The sequence below is a fragment of the Oncorhynchus keta genome, chromosome 17 (genome assembly GCF_023373465.1).
Source record: "Oncorhynchus keta strain PuntledgeMale-10-30-2019 chromosome 17, Oket_V2, whole genome shotgun sequence".
NCBI classification, from domain to species: Eukaryota; Metazoa; Chordata; class Actinopteri; order Salmoniformes; family Salmonidae; genus Oncorhynchus; species Oncorhynchus keta.
Window position 1 is genome coordinate 56,868,994 of NC_068437.1, and position 19,110 is coordinate 56,888,103.

Consider the following 19,110-nt stretch of genomic DNA (forward strand, 5'->3'; position numbering starts at 1 on the left):
CGACAGGAGAGATGAGGGGTACATCTCCTCACAGAGCCCGACAGGAGAGATGAGGGGTACATCTCCTCACAGAGCCGACAGGAGAGATGAGGGGTACATCTCCTCACAGAGCCGACAGGAGAGATGAGGGGTACATCTCCTCACAGAGCCGACTGGAGAGATGAGGGGTACATCTCCTCACAGAGACCGACAGGAGAGATGAGGGGTACATCTCCTCACAGAGCCCGACAGGAGAGATGAGGGGTACATCTCCTCACAGAGCCCGACAGGAGAGATGAGGGGTACATCTCCTCACAGAGCCCGACAGGAGAGATGAGGGGTACATCTCCTCACAGAGCCCGACTGGAGAGATGAGGGGTACATCTCCTCACAGAGCCCGACAGGAGAGATGAGGGGTACATCTCCTCACAGAGCCCGACAGGTGAGATGAGGGGTACATCTCCTCACAGAGCCCGACAGGAGAGATGAGGGGTACATCTCCTCACAGAGCCCGACAGGAGAGATGAGGGGTACATCTCCTCACAGAGCCGACAGGAGAGATGAGGGGTACATCTCCTCACAGAGCCCGACAGGAGAGATGAGGGGTACATCTCCTCACAGAGCCCGACAGGAGAGATGAGGGGTACATCTCCTCACAGAGCCCGACAGGAGAGATGAGGGGTACATCTCCTCACAGAGCCCGACAGGAGAGATGAGCCCGACAGGAGAGATGAGGGGTACATCTCCTCACAGAGCCCGACAGGAGAGATGAGGGGTACATCTCCTCACAGAGCCGACAGGAGAGATGAGGGGTACATCTCCTCACAGAGCCCGACAGGAGAGATGAGGGGTACATCTCCTCACAGAGCCGACAGGAGAGATGAGGGGTACATCTCCTCACAGAGCCCGACAGGAGAGATGAGGGGTACATCTCCTCACAGAGCCCGACAGGAGAGATGAGGGGTACATCTCCTCACAGAGCCCGACAGGAGAGATGAGGGGTACATCTCCTCACAGAGCCGACAGGAGAGATGAGGGGTACATCTCCTCACAGAGCCCGACAGGAGAGATGAGGGGTACATCTCCTCACAGAGCCCGACAGGAGAGATGAGGGGTACATCTCCTCACAGAGCCCGACAGGAGAGATGAGGGGTACATCTCCTCACAGAGCCCGACAGGAGAGATGCAGAACATGCAACAACAAAAACGCTGTGAAAGGGAGCAACATGTCTTGAGTCATCTTCGTGACCAACACCCACTACTTTATAGCGAATGCAAATAGCTTGTCAATAATGTAAACCGAAGTGTTCAGTGTTACCTACTGTTGTAAAAACACTACACGTTGATCTGCTGTTGTACTGGGTCGTGTGTCTACAGACTCTATTCACCCAGTACACACGTTGATCTGCTGTTGTACTGGGTCGTGTGTCTACAGACTCTATTCACCCAGTACACACGATAACACGTTATGTAGTTTAGTCACACAACCAACCCTACCAGACTACCGTACCAGACTCCTCTACCAGACTCCTCTACCAGACTCCTCTACCAGACTCCTCTACCAGACTCCTCTACCAGACTCCACCTACCAGACTCCACCTACCAGACTCCCCTACCAGACTCCCCTACCAGACACCCTACCAGACTCCTCTACCAGACTCCTCTACCAGACTCCTCTACCAGACTCCTCTACCAGACTCCTCTACCAGACTCCTCTACCAGACTACCAGACTCCCTACCAGACTCCTCTACCAGACTCCTCTACCAGACTCCTCTACCAGACTCCCCTACCAGACTCCCTACCAGACTCCCCTACCAGACTCCTCTACCAGACTCCTCTACCAGACTCTACCAGACTCTACCAGACTCCTCTACCAGACTCCTCTACCAGACTCCTCTACCAGACTCCTCTACCAGACTCCTCTACCAGACTCCTCTACCAGACTCCCTACCAGACTCCTCTACTACCAGACTCCTCTACCAGACTCCTCTACCAGACTCCCTACCAGACTCCCTACCAGACTCCTCTACCAGACTCCCTACCAGACTCCCTACCAGACTCCTCTACCAGACTCCTCTACCAGACTCCTCTACCAGACTCCTCTACCAGACTCCCTACCAGACTCCTCTACCAGACTACCAGACTCCTCTACCAGACTCCTCTACCAGACTCCTCTACCAGACTCCTCTACCAGACTCCTCTACCAGACTCCTCTACCAGACTCCTCTACCAGACTCCTCTACCAGACTCCTCTACCAGACTCCTCTACCAGACTCCTCTACCAGACTCCTCTACCAGACTCCTCTACCAGACTCCTCTACCAGACTCCCCTACCAGACTCCTCTACCAGACTCCTCTACCAGACTCCTCTACCAGACTCCTCTACCAGACTCCCTACCAGACTCCTCTACCAGACTCCTCTACCAGACTCCTCTACCAGACTCCTCTACCAGACTCCTCTACCAGACTCCCTACCAGACTCCTCTACCAGACTCCTCTACCAGACTCCTCTACCAGACTCCTCTACCAGACTCCCCTACCAGACTCCTCTACCAGACTCCTCTACCAGACTCCTCTACCAGACTCCTCTACCAGACTCCTCTACCAGACTCCTCTACCAGACTCCTCTACCAGACTCCTCTACCAGACTCCTCTACCAGACTCCTCTACCAGACTCCTCTACCAGACTCCTCTACCAGACTCCTCTACCAGACTCCTCTACCAGACTCCTCTACCAGACTCCCGTACCAGACTCCTCTACCAGACTCCTCTACCAGACTCCTCTACCAGACTCCTCTACCAGACTCCTCTACCAGACTCCTCTACCAGACTCCTCTACCAGACTCCTCTACCAGACTCCTCTACCAGACTCCTCTACCAGACTCCTCTACCAGACTCCTCTACCAGACTCCTCTACCAGACTCCTCTACCAGACTCCTCTACCAGACTCCTCTACCAGACTCCTCTACCAGACTCCTCTACCAGACTCCTCTACCAGACTCCCGTACCAGACTCCTCTACCAGACTCCTCTACCAGACTCCTCTACCAGACTCCCGTACCAGACTCCTCTACCAGACTCCTCTACCAGACTCCTCTACCAGACTCACCGTACCAGACTCCTCTACCAGACTCCTCTACCAGACTCCTCTACCAGACTCCCGTACCAGACTCCTCTACCAGACTCCTCTACCAGACTCCTCTACCAGACTCCTCTACCAGACTCCTCTACCAGACTCCTCTACCAGACTCCCTCTACCAGACTCCTCTACCAGACTCCTCTACCAGACTCCTCTACCAGACTCCTCTACCAGACTCCTCTACCAGACTCCTCTACCAGACTCCTCTACCAGACTCCTCTACCAGACTCCCTACCAGACTCCTCTACCAGACCAGACTCCTCTACCAGACTCCTCTACCAGACTCCCGTACCAGACTCCTCTACCAGACTCCTCTACCAGACTCCTCTACCAGACTCCTCTACCAGACTCCTCTACCAGACTCCTCTACCAGACTCCTCTACCAGACTCCTCTACCAGACTCCTCTACCAGACTCCTCTACCAGACTCCTCTACCAGACTCCTCTACCAGACTCCTCTACCAGACTCCTCTACCAGACTCCTCTACCAGACTCCTCTACCAGACTCCTCTACCAGACTCCTCTACCAGACTCCTCTACCAGACTCCTCTACCAGACTCCTCTACCAGACTCCTCTACCAGACTCCTCTACCAGACTCCTCTACCAGACTCCCGTACCAGACTCCTCTACCAGACTCCTCTACCAGACTCCTCTACCAGACTCCTCTACCAGACTCCTCTACCAGACTCCTCTACCAGACTCCTCTACCAGACTCCTCTACCAGACTCCTCTACCAGACTCCTCTACCAGACTCCTCTACCAGACTCCCTACCAGACTCCTCTACCAGACTCCTCTACCAGACTCCTCTACCAGACTCCCCTACCAGACTCCTCTACCAGACTCCCTACCAGACTCCTCTACCAGACTCCTCTACCAGACTCCTCTACCAGACTCCTCTACCAGACTCCTCTACCAGACTCCCCTACCAGACTCCTCTACCAGACTCCTCTACCAGACTCCTCTACCAGACTCCTCTACCAGACTCCTCTACCAGACTCCTCTACCAGACTCCTCTACCAGACTCCCTACCAGACTCCTCTACCAGACTCCCCTACCAGACTCCTCTACCAGACTCCCCTACCAGACTCCTCTACCAGACTCCTCTACCAGACTCCCTACCAGACTCCCTACCAGACTCCTCTACCAGACTCCCCTACCAGACTCCTCTACCAGACTCCAGACTCTACCAGACTCCTCTACCAGACTCCCTACCAGACTCCTCTACCAGACTCCTCTACCAGACTCCTCTACCAGACTCCTCTACCAGACTCCTCTACCAGACTCCTCTACCAGACTCCCTACCAGACTCCTCTACCAGACTCCCTACCAGACTCCCTACCAGACTCCCGTACCAGACTCCTCTACCAGACTCCTCTACCAGACTCCTCTACCAGACTCCTCTACCAGACTCCTCTACCAGACTCCCTACCAGACTCCTCTACCAGACTCCCCTACCAGACTCCTCTACCAGACTCCCCTACCAGACTCCCTACCAGACTCCTCTACCAGACTACCAGACTCCTCTACCAGACTCCTCTACCAGACTCCTCTACCAGACTCCCCTACCAGACTCCTCTACCAGACTCCCCTACCAGACTCCCCTACCAGACTACCCTACCAGACTCCTCTACCAGACTCCCCTACCAGACTCCCCTACCAGACTCCTCTACCAGACTCCCCTACCAGACTCCTCTACCAGACTCCTCTACCAGACTCCTCTACCAGACTCCCCTACCAGACTCCTCTACCAGACTCCCTACCAGACTCCTCTACCAGACTCCTCTACCAGACTCCTCTACCAGACTCCCCTACCAGACTCCTCTACCAGACTCCTCTACCAGACTCCTCTACCAGACTCCTCTACCAGACTCCTCTACCAGACTCCTCTACCAGACTCCCCTACCAGACTCCTCTACCAGACTCCTCTACCAGACTCCTCTACCAGACTCCTCTACCAGACTCCTCTACCAGACTCCCTACCAGACTCCTCTACCAGACTCCCCTACCAGACTCCCCTACCAGACTCCTCTACCAGACTCCTCTACCAGACTCCTCTACCAGACTCCTCTACCAGACTCCCTACCAGACTCCTCTACCAGACTCCCCTACCAGACTCCCCTACCAGACTCCCTACCAGACTCCTCTACCAGACTCCTCTACCAGACTCCCCTACCAGACTCCTCTACCAGACTCCTCTACCAGACTCCCGTACCAGACTCCTCTACCAGACTCCTCTACCAGACTCCTCTACCAGACTCCTCTACCAGACTCCCGTACCAGACTCCTCTACCAGACTCCCCTACCAGACTCCCCTACCAGACTCCCCTACCAGACTCCTCTACCAGACTCCTCTACCAGACTCCCCTACCAGACTCCCCTACCAGACTCCCTACCAGACTCCCCTACCAGACTACCCTACCAGACTCCCTACCAGACTCCCCTACCAGACTACCGTACCAGACTCCTCTACCAGACTCCCCTACCAGACTCCCCTACCAGACTCCCCTACCAGACTCCCCTACCAAACTCCTCTACCAGACTCCTCTACCAGACTCCCCTACCAGACTCCCCTACCAGACTCCTCTACCAGACTCCCCTACCAGACTCCCCTACCAGACTCCCCTACCAGACTCCCCTACCAGACTTCCCTACCAGACTCCCGTACCAGACTCCCCTACCAGACTCCCTACCAGACTCCCCTACCAGACTACCGTACCAGACTCCTCTACCAGACTCCCCTACCAGACTCCCCTACCAGACTACCGTACCAGACTCCTCTACCAGACTCCCCTACCAGACTCCTCTACCAAACTCCCGTACCAGACTCCTCTACCAGACTCCTCTACCAGACTCCCCTACCAGACTCCCGTACCAGACTCCCGTACCAGACTCCCGTACCAGACTCCCCTACCAGACTCCCCTACCAGACTCCTCTACCAGACTCCCCTACCAGACTCCCCTACCAGACTCCTCTACCAGACTCCCCTACCAGACTCCCCTACCAGACTCCCCTACCAGACTCCTCTACCAGACTCCGTACCAGACTCCCTACCAGACTCCCCTACCAGACTCCCCTACCAGACTCCCGTACCAGACTCCCCTACCAGACTCCTCTACCAGACTCCCCTACCAGACTCCTCTACCAGACTCCCCTACCAGACTCCCCTACCAGACTCCCCTACCAGACTCCCGTACCAGACTCCCCTACCAGACTCCCCTACCAGACTTCCCTACCAGACTCCCGTACCAGACTCCCCTACCAGACTCCCATACCAGACTCCCCTACCAGACTCCCGTACCAGACTCCACCTACCAGACTCCCCTACCAGACTCCCTACCAGACTCCCGTACCAGACTCCTCTACCAGACTCCGCTACCAGACTCCCCTACCAGACTCCTCTACCAGACTCCCCTACCAGACTACCGTACCAGATTCCCCTACCAGACTCCCTACCAGACTCCACCTACCAGACTCCCGTACCAGACTCCACCTACCAGACTCCACCTACCAGACTCCTCTACCAGACTCCCCTACCAGACTACCGTACCAGACTCCCCTACCAGACTCCCCTACCAGACTCCCCTACCAGACTCCCCTACCAGACTCCTGTACCAGACTCCACCTACCAGACTCCACCTACCAGACTCCCCTACCAGACTCCCGTACCAGACTCCCCTACCAGACTCCCCTACCAGACTCCCGTACCAGACTCCCCTACCAGACTCCCATACCAGACTCCCCTACCAGACTCCCCTACCAGACTCCCGTACCAGACTCCTCTACCAGACTCCCCTACCAGACTCCCCTACCAGACTCCCCTACCAGACTCCCCTACCAGACTCCCGTACCAGACTCCCCTACCAGACTCCCCTACCAGACTCCCGTACCAGACTACCGTACCAAACTCCCCTACCAGACTCCTCTACCAGACTCCCTACCAGACTCCCTACCAGACTCCCCTACCAGACTCCCCTACCAGACTACCCTCCCTACCAGACTCCCGTACCAGACTCCCTACCAGACTCCCTACCAGACTCCCTACCAGACTCCCCTACCAGACTCCTCTACCAGACTCCCCTACCAGACTCCTCTACCAGACTCCCCTACCAGACTCCCCTACCAGACTCCCCTACCAGACTCCCGTACCAGACTCCCCTACCAGACTCCCCTACCAGACTTCCCTACCAGACTCCCGTACCAGACTCCCCTACCAGACTCCCATACCAGACTCCCGTACCAGACTCCACCTACCAGACTCCCCTACCAGACTCCCTACCAGACTCCCGTACCAGACTCCTCTACCAGACTCCGCTACCAGACTCCCCTACCAGACTCCTCTACCAGACTCCCCTACCAGACTACCGTACCAGATTCCCCTACCAGACTCCCTACCAGACTCCACCTACCAGACTCCCGTACCAGACTCCACCTACCAGACTCCACCTACCAGACTCCTCTACCAGACTCCCCTACCAGACTCCCCTACCAGACTACCATACCAGACTCCCCTACCAGACTCCCCTACCAGACTCCCCTATCAGACTCCCGTACCAGACTCCACCTACCAGACTCCACCTACCAGACTCCCTACCAGACTCCCCCGTACCAGACTCCCCTACCAGACTCCCCTACCAGACTCCCGTACCAGACTCCCCTACCAGACTCCCATACCAGACTCCCCTACCAGACTCCCCTACCAGACTCCCCTACCAGACTCCCGTACCAGACTCCTCTACCAGACTCCCCTACCAGACTCCCCTACCAGACAACCGTACCAGACTCCCGTACCAGATTCCCGTACCAGACTCCCATACCAGACTCCCCTACCAGACTCCCCTACCAGACTCCCGTACCAGACTACCGTACCAAACTCCCCTACCAGACTCCCGTACCAGACTCCCCTACCAGACTTCCCTACCAGACTCCCGCACCAGACTCCCATACCAGACTCCCATACCAGACTCCCCTACCAGACTCCCGTACCAGACTCCACCTACCAGACTCCCCTACCAGACTCCCTACCAGACTCCCGTACCAGACTCCCCTACCAGACTCCCCTACCAGACTCCCGTACCAGACTACCGTACCAGACTCCCCTACCAGACTACCGTACCAGACTCCCCTACCAGACTCCCTACCAGACTCCACCTACCAGACTCCCCTACCTGACTCCCCTACCAGACTCCCCTACCAGACTCCCCTACCAGACTCCCCTACCAGGCTCCCAACCAGACTCCCCTACCAGACTCCCCTACCAGACTACCGTACCAGACTCCCGTACCAGACTCCACCTACCAGACTCCCTACCAGACTCCCGTACCAGACTCCCCTACCAGACTCCCCTACCAGACTCCCGTACCAGACTCCCCTACCAGACTCCCCTACCAGACTACCGTACCAGACTCCCCTACCAGACTCCCTACCAGACTCCACCTACCAGACTCCACCTACCAGACTCCCCTACCAGACTCCCCTACCAGACACCCTACCAGACTACCGTACCAGACTCCCCTACCAGACTCCCCTACCAGACTCCCCTACCAGGCTCCCTACCAGACTCCCTACCAGACTCCCTACCAGACTCCCTACCAGACTCCCGTACCAGACTCCCCTACCAGACTCCCCTACCAGACTCCCCTACCAGACTCCCCTACCAGACTCCACCTACCAGACTCCACCTACCAGACTCCCTACCAGACTACCGTACCAGACTCCCCTACCAGACTCCCCTACCAGACTCCCCTACCAGACTCCCCTACCAGACTCCCCTACCAGACTCCCCTACCAGGCTCCCAACCAGACTCCCCTACCAGACTCCCCTACCAGACTACCCTACCAGACTCCCGTACCAGACTCCACCTACCAGACTCCCTACCAGACTCCCGTACCAGACTCCCCTACCAGACTCCCCTACCAGACTCCCGTACCAGACTCCCTACCAGACTCCCCTACCAGACTCCCGTACCAGACTCCACCTACCAGACTCCCTACCAGACTCCACCTACCAGACTCCACCTACCAGACTCCCCTACCAGACTCCCCTACCAGACTCCCTACCAGACTACCATACCAGACTCCCTACCAGACTCCCCTACCAGACTCCGCTACCAGACCCCCGTACCAGACTCCACCTACCAGACTCCACCTACCAGACTCCACCTACCAGACTCCACCTACCAGACTCCACCTACCAGACTCCCTACCAGACTCCCGTACCAGACTCCCCTACCAGACAAAATGAGAAAAAAAATCTAGAAAATCACATTGTAGGATTTTTAATGAATTTATTTGCAAATTATGGTGGATTTATTTTTCTCATTTTGTCTGTCATAGTTGAAGTGTACCTATGATGAAAATTACAGGCTTCTCTCATCTTTTTAAGTGGGAGAACTTGCACAATTGGTGGCTGACTAAATACTTTTTTGCCCCACTGTATATTCAAATGCAACAAAGATGATTGTGTGTGTGTGTGTGTGTGTGTGTGTGTGTGTGTGTGTGTGTGTGTGTGTGTGTGTGTGTGTGTGTGTGTGAAATAATTATAATGAAACAACACCAATAACAGTAATACTAATAATAATACATTTGCCATTCCCTTGTTTACAGTGATGGACGTGCAGCAGGCAAACCCAGTGATGCTACTGGTCCCTCCATCTACAGTTGTGACACAGACACTCCAGCAAGCATTTTTTTTAAATGCAGGCAGATTATGCACCAACATCAAAACATGCTCAAGACCTCACTGCAGCCCTTTCATATTACATTGCAAAAGGACATGATGCCATTTCACATTGTTGAGAGGCCCGTCTTTCTGAGGCTGATGAAGGTTGCCGTGCCTCACTACAAAGTGGCCATCGCAAACATTATTTTCCAACGCCTGAAATCCCAAACCTGTACAAACTGGTTAAAGCTGATGTTGGGGAAAACGTTTGGTTCAAAAGGCACATGGTTTGGCTACAACTACTGACCTCTGGACCAATGAAAGCAGGGGGATGGTTCAACCCTACCTCAGCTTCACTTTCCATTACCTCACTCCCAGACTGTCTGGAATCAAACTGCCTGGAATCAAACTGCCTGGAATCAAACTGCCTGGAATCAAACTGCCTTGGAATCAAACTGCCTTGGAATCAAACTGCCTGGAATCAAACTGCCTGGAATCAAACTGCCTGGAATCAAACTGCCTGGAATCAAACTGCCTTGGAATCAAACTGCCTTGGAATCAAACTGCCTGGAATCAAACTGCCTGGAATCAAACTGCCTGGAATCAAACTGTCTGGAATCAAACTGCCTTGGAATCAAACTGCCTTGGAATCAAACTGCCTGGGATCAAACTGCCTGGAATCAAACTGCCTGGAATCAAACTGCCTGGAATCAAACTGCCTGGAATCAAACTGCCTGGAATCAAACTGTCTGGAATCAAACTGCCTTGGAATCAAACTGCCTGGAATCAAACTGCCTGGAATCAAACTGCCTGGAATCAAACTGCCTGGAATCAAACTGCTTGGATACACAGTTCCAGAAAGATCTCTCGGCTCACAACATCAGAGAGTTTTTTTGAGAATATGCTGGAAGAGTGGGGGAGGGGGGGTCAACAAGAAAGAACTGGTCTGTATAACCAGAGACAAGGCTTTTGATCATGTCCCAGATCTGTGGCTTTGGCTGCTTCGACCCATCATTTGAACCTGGCCATCTCAAAGGCTCTGAAAAATATCAGAGGGTTGACACAGCAGTCAAGGCCTGTCGTCATCTGGTCCAAGGCTTCTCACGGAGCTGGAAGAGAAGGAGAGAACGGAGAGAAAAAGCAAGCCGCCCTCAACATGCCACAGAAGGCTCTGATCCATGATGATGTGGTGACTCGATGGGGGATCTACACACAAGATGCTTGAGTGTGTCCTCAGAGAACAGCAGCCAGTCTGTGCGACACTGGCTGGGGAAAAAGGAACATGGAATCTGATGACCCAAGGATGCCGACATAAGTGTCATGGGAGCAACTGTGCCAGATCCTTGAACCTCTGAGCAAGTTTACAGATGCACTTGCCTCAGAGACACGAGTGACACTGTCAGCCATCAAGCCTGTCCAGGACCACATCACCCGTGATGTTCTGGTGGATACGGAGCCATCCATGACCAGGGAGATGAAAAGGGTACGGAGCCATCCCTGACCAAGGAGATGATACAGAGCCATCCCTGACCAGGGAGATGAAAAGGGTACGGAGCCATCCCTGACCAGGGAGATGAAAAGGGTATGGAGCCATCCATGACCAGGGAGATGATACAGAGCCATCCCTGACCAAGGAGATGAAAAGGGTATGGAGCCATCCCTGACCAGGGAGATGAAAAGGATACGGAGCCATCCCTGACCAGGGAGATGAAAAGGGTATGGAGCCATCCCTGACCAGGGAGATGAAAAGGATACGGAGCCATCCATGACCAGGGAGATAAAGGGTACGGAGCCATCCCTGACCAGGGAGATGAAAAGGATACGGAGCCATCCCTGACCAGGGAGATAAAGGGTACGGAGCCATCCCTGACCAGAGAGATGAAAAGGATACGGAGCCATCCCTGACCAGGGAGATGAAAAGGATACGGAGCCATCCCTGACCAGGGAGATGAAAAGGATACGGAGCCATCCCTGACCAGGGAGATGAAAAGGATACGGAGCCATCCCTGACCAGAGAGATGAAAAGGATACGGAGCCATCCCTGACCAGGGAGATGAAAAGGATACGGAGCCATCCCTGACCAGGGAGATGAAAAGGATACGGAGCCATCCCTGACCAGGGAGATGAAAAGGGTACGGAGCCATCCCTGACCAGGGAGATGAAAAGGGTACGGAGCCATCCATGACCAGGGAGATGAAAAGGATACGGAGCCATCCATGACCAGGGAGATGAAAAGGGTACGGAGCCATCCCTGACCAGGGAGATGAAAAGGGTATGGAGCCATCCATGACCAGGGAGATGATACAGAGCCATCCCTGACCAATGAGATGAAAAGGGTATGGAGCCATCCCTGACCAGGGAGATGAAAAGGGTACGGAGCCATCCCTGACCAGGGAGATGAAAAGGATACGGAGCCATCCCTGACCAGGGAGATGAAAAGGGTACGGAGCCATCCCTGACCAGGGAGATGAAAAGGGTACGGAGCCATCCCTGACCAGGGAGATGAAAAGGGTACGGAGCCATCCATGACCAGGGAGATGAAAAGGGTACGGAGCCATCCATGACCAGGGAGATGAAAAGGGTACGGAGCCATCCATGACCAGGGAGATGAAAAGGGTACGGAGCCATCCATGACCAGGGAGATGAAAAGGGTACGGAGCCATCCCTGACCAGGGAGATGAAAAGGGTACGGAGCCATCCCTGACCAGGGAGATGAAAAGGGTACGGAGCCATCCCTGACCAGGGAGATGTTACGGATGGCTTGTTTCATTGATTGCCCGCTTCAAAATAAGCTCTTTCGATGAGCCTGAGGCTACAAAAGTTGGCACTGACAGCTGTGTCCAGGAGGCCTTGAAGCTGGCAGCTGTGTCCAGGCCTTGAAGCTGGCAGCTGTGTCCAGGAGGCCTTGAAGCTGGCAGCTGTGTCCAGGAGGCCCTGAAGCTGGCAGCTGTGTCCAGGAGGCGCTGAAGCTGGCAGCTGTGTCCAGGAGGCCCTAAAGCTGACAGCTGTGTCCAGGAGGCCTTGAAGCTGGCAGCTGTGTCCAGGAGGCCCTAAAGCTGGCAGCTGTGTCCAGGAGGCGCTGAAGCTGGCAGCTGTGTCCAGGAGGCCCTAAAGCTGACAGCTGTGTCCAGGAGGCCCTGAAGCTGGCAGCTGTGTCCAGGAGGCCTTGAAGCTGGCAGCTGTGTCCAGGAGGCCTTGAAGCTGGCAGCTGTGTCCAGGAGGCCTTGAAGCTGGCAGCTGTGTCCAGGAGGCCTTGAAGCTGACAGCTGTGTCCAGGAGGCCTTGAAGCTGGCAGCTGCACAAGTCAGGGAAGAACCAGCACCACCAACACCCCCACAGCGGCATTCTTTACGAAGGAGAGAACAGACATGCAGGATGTTAGACCAGCAGCCCCTTGTTTCTTCTGAGAGAACGGACATACAATCAGTTTCATTTGTTGACATATTTTGTGTTGTTATTTTAATGTCAACAACTGCACATTGGTTGTGTTTACATATGGTTGTATTGGATGTGTTTATATATGGTTGTATTGGATGTGTTTATATATGGTTGTATTGGATGTGTTTATATATGGTTGTATTGGATGTGTTTATATATGGTTGATTGGTTGATTGAGGGCAGTGCCATTTGATTGGGGGCAGTGCCATTTGATTGGGGGCAGTGCCATTTGATTGAGGGCAGTGCCATTTGATTGAGGGCAGTGCCATTTGATTGAGGGCAGTGCCATTTGATTGAGGGCAGTGCCATTTGATTGAGGGCAGTGCCATTTGATTTGGGGCAGTGCCATTTGATTTGGGGCAGTGCCATTTGATTGAGGGCAGTGCCATTTGATTGAGGGCAGTGCCATTTGATTGAGGGCAGTGCCATTTGATTGAGGGCAGTGCAATTTAATTGAGGACAGTGCCATTTGATTGGGGGCAGTGCCATTTGATTGAGGGCAGTGCAATTTAATTGAGGGCAGTGCCATTTGATTTGGGGCAGTGCCATTTGATTTGGGGCAGTGCCATTTGATTTGGGGCAGTGCAATTTGATTGAGGGCAGTGCCATTTGATTGGGGGCAGTGCCATTTGATTGGGGGCAGTGCCATTTGATTGGGGGCAGTGCCATTTGATTTGGGGCAGTGCAATTTGATTGAGGGCAGTGCCATTTGATTGAGGGCAGTGCCATTTGATTGAGGGCAGTGCCATTTGATTGAGGGCAGTGCCATTTGATTGGGGGCAGTGCCATTGCGCTGCTTTGAGACAAGCGTTGGGACTTGGCTTGATAAATCAATGTCAGATCTCCATTTTGGATATTGGTTAGGCTACAATTTGGCTGTGGAAACGTTAGCTAAGTTGTGGTGAGTGGTACTCACGATCATCTGGTCTTGTTGGCTCATTAATTACAATGTCACGTTATAATAATAATAAATAATAATATATGCCATTTAGCAGACGCTTTTATCCAAAGCGACTTACAGTCATGTGTGCATACATTCTACGTATGGGTGGTCCCGGGAATCGAACCCACTACCCTGGCGTTACAAGCGCCATGCTCTACCAACTGAGCTACAGAAGGACCGTTATGTATATGTATATGCCACGTTATGTAGTTTAACTAGTGTATTATTTTTTACTCTTTACTCGGGAGTCACCTAGCAGCCGAGGTCTACTCCCGAACAACAGCCTTTGACTTCACTGACTTGCCAGATTGTCAATCAATGTGATTTTTGTTTCACTGAATCTCCCTCGGTATAGGGCTATTTGGGTCATCTGTTTCAAATAAGTGGAGGTGGTATAGCTTATCTATCCGTTTGCACATCTATCACTGATCAGAAACATTTAGGATGCTATAATGTAGCCTAAACCACTGATTAGAATCATTTAGCATGCTATAATGTAGCCTAAACCACTGATCAGAATCATTTAGCGTGCTATAATGTAGCCTAAACCACTGATCAGAATCATTTAGGATGCTATAATGTAGCCTAAACCACTGATTAGAATCATTTAGCATGCTATAATGTAGCCTAAACCACTGATCAGAATCATTTAGCATGCTATAATGTAGCCTAAACCACTGATCAGAATCATTTAGGATGCTATAATGTAGCCTAAACCACTGATCAGAATCATTTAGCATGCTATAATGTAGCCTAAACCACTGATCAGAATCATTTAGGATGCTATAATGTAGCCTACACCACTGATCAGAAACATTTAGAAAGAAAGCGAGAGAGAGAGCATGACAGAGAGAGCGAGAGAGAGAGCATGACAGAGAGAGCGAGAGAGAGAGCATGAGAGAGAGAGGGAGAGAGGGAGAAAGAAAGCGAGAGAGAGAGCATGACAGAGAGAGCGACAGAGAGAGCATGACAGAGAGAGGGAGAGAGAGAGAATGAAAGTGAGAGAGAGTGAGAGAGAGAGCATGACAGAGAGAGCGAGAGGGAGAAAGAAAGCGAGAGAGAGAGAGCATGACAGAGCGAGAGAGAGCGAGAGCGAGAGAGAGCATGACAGAGAGAGCGAGAGAGAGAGCATAACAGAGAGAGTGAGAGAGAGCATGACAGAGAGAGCATGAAAGAGAGAGCGAGAGAGAGAGCATGACAGAGAGAGCGAGAGAGAGAGCATGACAGAGAGAGCATGACAGAGAGAGCGAGAGAGAGAGCATGAGAGAGAGAGCATGACAGAGAGAGCGAGAGAGAGAGCATGACAGAGAGAGCATGACAGAGAGAGCGAGAGAGAGAGCATGACAGAGAGAGCGAGAGAGAGAGCATGACAGAGAGAGCATGACAGAGAGAGCGAGAGAGAGAGCATGACAGAGAGAGCATGACAGAGAGAGCGAGAGAGAGAGCATGACAGAGAGAGCATGACAGAGAGAGCGAGAGAGAGAGAGCATGAGAGAGCATGAGAGAGAGAGCATGACAGAGAGAGCATGACAGAGAGAGCGAGGGAGAGAGAGCATGAGAGAGAGAACGTCTGACCACTCTGGGTTGGAATGCAGTGAGCCTTTTCCTTTTCATAACAGTCGACCTCATCCAGCGAAGTGAAGCAACTTGACGTCTCCTAGATTCAACTCTTTTCCTTCTACCTTCATAGTGTGTGTGTGTGTGTGTGTGTGTGTGTGTGTGTGTGTGTGTGTGTGTGTGTGTGTGTGTGTGTGTGTGTGTGTGTGTGTGTGTGTGTGTGTGTGTGTGTGTGTGTGTGTGTTCGTTCCTCTCCAGTGGATAGTACAGTAATCACAAAGGGAATTAAATCTCCCACTGTTGACGTGGAGGAGACTCACTCAGAGAGAGCGAGAGAGAGAGAGCATGAGAGAGCATGAGAGAGAGAGCATGAGAGAGAGAGCATGACAGAGAGAGCATGACAGAGAGAGCATGAGAGACTCACTCAGTCAGCACAAAATAATGAGAGGATACACTAAAATAAACCATTCGACTCCTCAGATTTGAATCTACCGATTACGGCTAAATAAAATAAATATGCAAATACATATTGATACAAAGGAGTTTTAAATAAATGTTGACTACACAAGGGAATTGAGCCTCACAAAATGACCTAAAATAGATGTTCCTGGACAACCAATCACGTCTATAGCGCCTCGCAATGTCTATTGGGCCTTGCATAGATTTAGATCCAGCCGCCTGACAGGTGTGACAGGTGTGACAGGTGCACCTTGTGCTGGGGACAATAAAAGGCTTCTCTAAAAAACACAATGACACAGATGTCTCAAGTTGAGGGAGTGTTGCAATTGGCATGCTGACTGCAGGAATGTCCACCAGAGCTGTTGCCAGAGAATTTACTGTTAATTTCTCTACCATAAGCCACTTCCAACATCGTTATAGAGAATTTGTGCGTCCAACTGGGCTCACAACTGCAGACCACGTGTAACCATGCCAACCCAGGACCTCCACATCCGGCTTCTTCACCTGCGGGATCATCTTAGACCAGTCACCTGGACAGCTGACGAAAGGGGAGTATTTCTGTCTGAAATAAAGCCCTTTTGTGGAGAAAAACTAATTCTGATTGGCTGGGCCTGACTCCCCAGTGGCTGGGCCTGGCTCCCCAGTGGGTGGGCCTGGCTCCTCAGTGGGTGGGCCTGACTCCCCAGTGGCTGGGCCTGGCTCCCCAGTGGGTGGGCCTGGCTCCCCAGTGGCTGGGCCTGGCTCCCCAGTGGGTGGGTCTGGCTCCCCAGTGGGTGGGTCTGGCTCCCCAGTGGGTGGGCCTGGCTCCCCAGTGGCTGGGCCTGGCTCCCAGTGGGTGGGTCTATGCCCTCCCAGGCCCACCCATGACTGCTCCCCTGCCCAGTCATGTAAAATCCATAGATTAGGGCCTAATTTATTTATTTCAATTGACTGATTTCCTTATATGAACTGTAACTCAGTAAAATATTTGAAATTGTTGCATGTTGCGTTTATATTTTAGTTTTTGTTGTTATATTTGTTCAGCATATATACAGTGCATTTGGATATATTCAGACTGTTTCAACATTTAGTTACGATGCAGCTTCATTCTAAAATATATAACATTATTTTATTTTTCCCCCCTCATCTACACACAATACGCCATAATGACAAAGTGAAAACAGGAATTCAGACTCTTCGCTGTGAGACTCGAAATTGAGCTCAGGTGCATCCTGTTTCCATTGATCATCCTTGAGATGTTTCTACAACTTGATTGGAGTCCACCTGTGGTCAATTCAATTGATTGGACATGATTTGGTCCCACAGTTGTCAGTGCCTGTCAGAGAAAAAACCAAGCCACGAGGTCAAAGGAATTGTCCGTAGAGCTCCGAGACAGGATTGTGTCGAGGCACAGATCTGGGGAAGGGTACCATTTTTTTTTTCAGCATTGAAGGTTACCAAGGTTACCAAGAACACCATGGCCTCCATCATTGTGAAATGGAAGAAGTTTGGAACCACCAAGACTCTTCCTAGAGCTGGCCGTCTGGCCAAACTGAACAATCAGGGGAGATGGGCTTTGGTCAGGGAGGTGACCAAGAACCCGATGGTCACTCTGATAGAGGTCCAGAGTTCCTCTGTGAAGATGGGAGAACCTTCCGGAAGGACAACCATCTCTGCAGCACTCCTTTATGGTAGTGGCCAGACAGAAGCCACTTCTGAGTAAAAGGCACATGACAGCCCACTTGGGAGTTTGCCAACAAGCATCTAAATGACTCTCAGACCATGAGAAACAAGATTCTCTGGTCTGATGAAACCACGATTGAACTCTTTGGCGTGAATTCCAAGCGTCACGTCTGGAGGAAACCTGGCACCATCCCTACTGTGAAGCATGGTGGGGGCAGCATCATGCTGTGGGGGTGTCTTTCGGCGGCAGGGACTGGGAGCCTAGTCAGGATCGAGGGAAAGATGAGTGGAGCAAAGTACTAAGAGATCCTTGATGGAAACATGCTCCAGAGTGCTCAGGAGCTCAGACTGGGGTGAAGGTTCACCTTCCAACAGGAGAACGACCCTAAGCACACAGCCAAGACAACGCATGAGTGGTTTTAGGACAAGTCTCTGAATGTGTTGCCCAGCCAGAGGACACACATACTTAGTCATACTGAGATGACAATGTAATGAAATAAATAAAAGCAGCCTATTTTTAAACACTGTTAGTCTGATGCTCCCCAGAACAGACTATGGGAGGAGCCATGACTACATACAACTCTATTCCATAGTACTACATAGAGCCATGACTACATGGAACTCTATTCCACAGTACTACATAGAGCCATGACTACATGGAACTCTATTCCACAGTACTACATAGAGCCATGACTACATGGAACTCTATTCCATAGTACTACATAGAGCCATGACTACATGGAACTCTATTCCACAGTACTACATGGAGACATGACTACATGGAACTATATTCCACAGTACTACATAGAGCCATGACTACATGGAACTATATTCCACAGTACTACATAGAGACATGACTACATGGAACTATATTCCACAGTACTACATAGAGCCATGACTACATGGAACTCTATTCCATAGTACTACATAGAACCATGACTACATGGAACTCTATTCCATAGTACTACATAGAGCCATGACTACATGGAACTCTATTCCACAGTACTACATAGAGACATGACTACATGGAACTCTATTCCACAGTACTACATAGAGACATGACTACATGGAACTCTATTCCATAGTACTACATAGAACCATGACTACATGGAACTCTATTCCACAGTACTACATGGAGACATGACTACATGGAACTCTATTCCACAGTCCTACATAGAGACATGACTACATGGAACTCTATTCCATAGTACTACATAGAACCATGACTACATGGAACTCTATTCCACAGTACTACATAGAGCCATGACGACAT

General features: G+C 52.0%; 1 protein-coding gene across 10 annotated transcripts in view; it reads right to left on the reverse strand.

Annotated features, from left to right (window-relative positions):
• LOC118378188 (tight junction protein ZO-1-like) overlaps nucleotides 1–19,110 on the reverse strand; it is a 287,079-nt gene that overhangs the window by 150,137 nt on the left and 117,832 nt on the right. The window lies entirely within an intron of this gene.